The following is a 4,634-nucleotide window of genomic DNA, read 5'->3' as shown; positions in this document are numbered from 1 at the left end:
AAGCAGTTCTCAATTATCACGTCTCAGCAATTATTTATTACAGTTTAACATTATAAAATTAACAAAAATAATATAAAACTCATTCTGGCGAAATAGCCATGTGGCGGCCGAAAACCGTATATTCCCTTCTTGTTCTCCAGCCCGTTGGTGCATTCTTTCCAAAAATTGGGACTTTTTTAAAACGCCGCGGGACACGGGACAAATTGTTGAAAATCGGGACTGTCCTGCCAAAATCCGGACGTCTGGTCACCCTAGTGTTGTGTGACTCAGCCTCCAGGCCTGACTTTTCCTTTTGCGTAAGAAGTTGGGGGTCGGCCCTGAGATTTTTAGTTTTCTTTATAAGGACTTACCTCTCCTGTAGCCACGCAGCTGCAGCAGGACGGGTCACCCAGTGAGCACCACGCGTCTTGGCTCCTCTCGTTCCCTTTGGGTCTCTCTTCCTGCAGGTATCTGCTTCCTTCCTACACACACCTTGGGAATTATTCCTCTCCCTCGTCAGGCCTCCCCCACTCACTCTGCCTAAAATTGCAAACCTCCTCCACCCACAGGGCCCAGGCGCCTCTGCATCATCTCCTTTGCAGTACTCACCACCATCTAACGTGGAAGATATGGCACATTTTTCTTATTAATCCTCATTGTCACCCACTATAATAAGATCTGGGAGGGCAGAGATTGTGTCTCCTGTATTCCCTGTGAATCTTTAATGCTGAGCACAGAGCCAGGCACATAGCAGTGCTCAGTAGGTATTTGTTGAAGGAATGCATGAATAGTAGGCAATGACATAATATATTCATTTCATCTGCTTTCCCCAAGAAGGAAAACTATTACATGAAGACAAAGCACTTTCAAACCTCAATGTGATTTCTGAGGCTCTTCCAAAACGTTCTACTATTATCATCATCACTGCTAATCATCATCATCACTCCCTAAATTACCACTGTTGATTAACAGCAATGATATATTAAAATTATGCATTTTTCTTTTATTTTCTTGGATCATATTTTTGCTTTTGACTGAAACCCTTTCTTCAAATACATTCATGTGGCAGAGTTCATAACACCTCAGCAAGTGAACAGTATCCTTTATTTCTTTGGGAGGGAGTCTTCCTAGCTGCCACACTAATTAGATAGCACTCAGGCTGATAATCAGGGGCAGACAAATGGTGCAGGGTGGTAAAGAGAATGAGCACACAGGTGTAATCACTTTACAGGTCTCTAAGTATCTTGCTAATAGAAACATCTAAATTCTAAAAGGCCAGGCATTCTTGTAGCAGATAAAAAATTTGGCATAGGAAATGTGTCCCTTAAGTTGTTAATTACAGATGACTTGACTTAAAATAGTCAGGTGGAGATAATCCACAGATGGTAGTTTTATTTATATGAATTATTGTTTTAAATGCCATATAATTTTGTTTTGATCCAGCTTACTAATTTTCAGAATGGAGCTGTAGTGGCATTTGTCACAGGGTGTCTGGCTTACAGTACTGGGCAGAGTCTCTAATTGTCCTTGTCACCACCCTCTTTCACATTCTTACTAACGTGCCCCTTTCCAGCCTCCTTTGCAGCTAGGTGTGGTCATGTGACTGAATTCTGTCCAATGAGATGTGTGTAGAGGCTGATAGAGAAGGATTTCCAGGACATTTTTTTTTAAGAGACAGAGTCTTGCTCTGTTCCCCTCGGTAGAGTACTGTGGTGTCACAGCTCACAGCAACCTCTAGCTCTTGGGCTTAGGTGATTCTCTTGCCTCAGCCTCCCAAGTAACTGGGGACTACAGGCTCCCACCACCACACCCAGCTATTTTTTTTGTTCCAGTTTGGCAGGGGCCGGGTTTGAATCTGCCACCCTTGGTATATGGGGCCGGCACCCTACTCACTGAGCCACAGGCGCCATCCTCCAGGAAATGTTTTTATAATGGAGGACAGACAAATGGAGAAATCCTTCCTTCCTCCTTCCTCCTTCCTCCTTCCTGCTGACTGGACAGTAGATATGATATCTAGAGCTCCAGTGGCCATCTGAGCCATCTGAGACCTGGAATATAGAAGCTGTACACAGGGCTGGTGGCCCTGAAGATGGAGAGCCCATGTCGCTGATGATTTTGAGCAGCTGGGATGGATCATTTATCTCAACTTCACTTACATGAGATAATGCCTTAAAATTACTGTTATTGGGGGTCCTGACACTTGTATTTGAATTAATTCTCATACATGTAATAGGCTACCAGAAATCACCTACTCATTGCATGGCTGGAGTAGATCCCTCAGGGGCTGTAGCAGTCAGCTCAGGCACCCAGGCTGCTATAATAAAATACCACAGACAGCAGAAACTAATTTTCTCTCAACTGTGAAGGCTGGAAATCAATTAAGTTGCCATCACAGTTTGGGCCTGGTGAGGCCCCTCTTCCTGGCTTATAGATAACCCCGTTCGTGCCATGTTCTCACTGGCCTTCCCTTGTGCTCATTGAGAATTAGAGAGAGATCTTTGTCTCATTTGTTCCTTACAAGGATATCAATCCTACCAGCTAGGGCCCCACCCTATGTCCTCACTTAACGTTAATTATGTCCCTACAGGCTCTGTATGCAAACACAGTCACACGGAGCATGCAGATTCTGGGGAGCACGGTTCCATTCAGGACGGTGGCTGTCTGCTGTCTCCCCAGTGGGTGTGTTCCCCTCTCTGAGGACCTGTTGCTTTCCTGCTGTCCATGTGTCCCTTCCATGTCACCCTGACAGCAGCAGTTGACTGGTGTGAGGTACACACTCGACTCACACTGGACCAATCAGAAGCTTTCCCTCAGAATTTTGCAATTAGGTCTGAGAAAGAAAAGGACTCTCTCCAGGGTCAGAATGTTAGATGCCAAGTTCAGAAGCAATTGTCTGTCTTGTTTTCTTCATGTCTCCAGAATAAAAGGAGCGAGACAGGCAGATAGCAAGAAGAATCAACAGACAAGCAGAAAAGGGCGGAGGGGAGATGGGACAAGACTTCTAAATGCATTTGAGTCCCTGGCTTGATCAATTCAGTCACATTCATGACTTAATGGTCCTGAGACACCTTTATCATACAGACTTCTTTTTCCTTTAACTATTTAGAGTTGTTATTTTTAACTAAGAGTCCTAACGAATACAACTCCCTAGAATTAACAGAGCATAAAAAAAGCTTTATAATTTTAGGCTCCTAGAACCTACATGATTTCCTTTCAATAATTATTAGCAATAGGAGACGATGCGTGTGTGTTTGTTTTATTGTGCACACTAATTTATCTGAAACAGAACAGGGACCACCACACGAATATTTGATGCTGTTTTTCAGTAAATTTTTACTACAGTTAAGCTTCAAATCATTCTGACAACTCCTGCCTATACCAAGCTCTTTGAAAACACAAACCAAAGAATTGGCAATAAATGCCACTTAGCTTTAAGAAGACACCTGGTGAGCACCTACAAGCCCACGAGGAACGGCTGGGTTCTGCTCCCTGTGCACCCTAATTGTAACCCTAAAATAGAACTAAAGTTCTAATGTTTCTCTTTTATAAATGTTTATAATTGTCACCTTTTTCTCTAAACAATTATTCCTGGGTAAAGATACGGTTTATCATCTAAGAAGAAGAAAACCCCTCTAAATTACATGATCGAGTTTCAGAATATGAGTAGAGTATGGCTGGCCAAAATGTTCAAGCAAGCTGATGCAAATTTCCTTTTCTGTGACTACACAAGCAAAAATTTTTTACATGGCACTGAGTTTGATGTGGTGTAACGTATAAAAGAGAAACCACCTTTATCTGTGTTTGCACAGAAACCAAGTAATTTTATTGTAAACTGGGGAAGAAATGACTTAAGTGTCAGCTCCCCCATCTCCTGTCGTGAGTAGGTTTAACTGTGATTGGTGTCACAGTCATGAACATACAGACTTGACAGAAACCAAATCGAGGTGTACAGAAGCCAGCCTGAGTGCTGCACATGAGTTGTGTGACTTCATGCTGGGCTCTTCCCACTCATATTCAATTCTGTCATCCCCATTTTACAGCCGAGAAACCTGAGCCTGATAGCGGCTGCGTCTTACGCAGTGGGTGGAGGGCAGGTAATTGGTGGGACCTCACCTATCGTGCATATTGCAAGGGTACATGTCAAATTTATTAAGAGTAGAGTATAAATGTCTTAACACAACAATTAAATATGTGCGGTGAGGGCTATGTTAACCAGTTTGATGTAAGATTTCCAAATTGTATATAAAATCAGCACATTGTACCCCATAAATGCAGTAATGTACACAGTTAGATTTAATAAAGTAAAGACACAAAAAAATAGTAAGTGGTAGCCCTAGCTTTAAAACACCAGCCCCCTCACTCCCACCCAGTGTGCCTAATTCAGCACAGGCCTACGTTCACTCCTCAAGGGAGAGGAGCTACGGTTTAAATTGTTTCTTTCTTTATTTTTTATACAAGTTTTAAAATTTCTATAGATTTTTCAAGTGCAAGTGGCTTTTGGATACCCAGATAATTGTACAGTGGTGACGTCAGGGGTTTAAGTGTACCTGTCACCTGAACAAGAGATGTCCTCGCCTCGCTTCTGAGCCTCCCAAGAACAGGAGATGTCCTGGCCCCGCTTCTGAGCCTCCCCAGAACAGGAGATGTCCTGGCCC

Source organism: Otolemur garnettii, unplaced genomic scaffold, assembly GCF_000181295.1.
Source record: "Otolemur garnettii isolate 467f Iridium unplaced genomic scaffold, OtoGar3 scaffold00010, whole genome shotgun sequence".
Taxonomy (NCBI): Eukaryota; Metazoa; Chordata; class Mammalia; order Primates; family Galagidae; genus Otolemur; species Otolemur garnettii.
Note: the sequence above shows the minus strand (reverse complement) of the source record.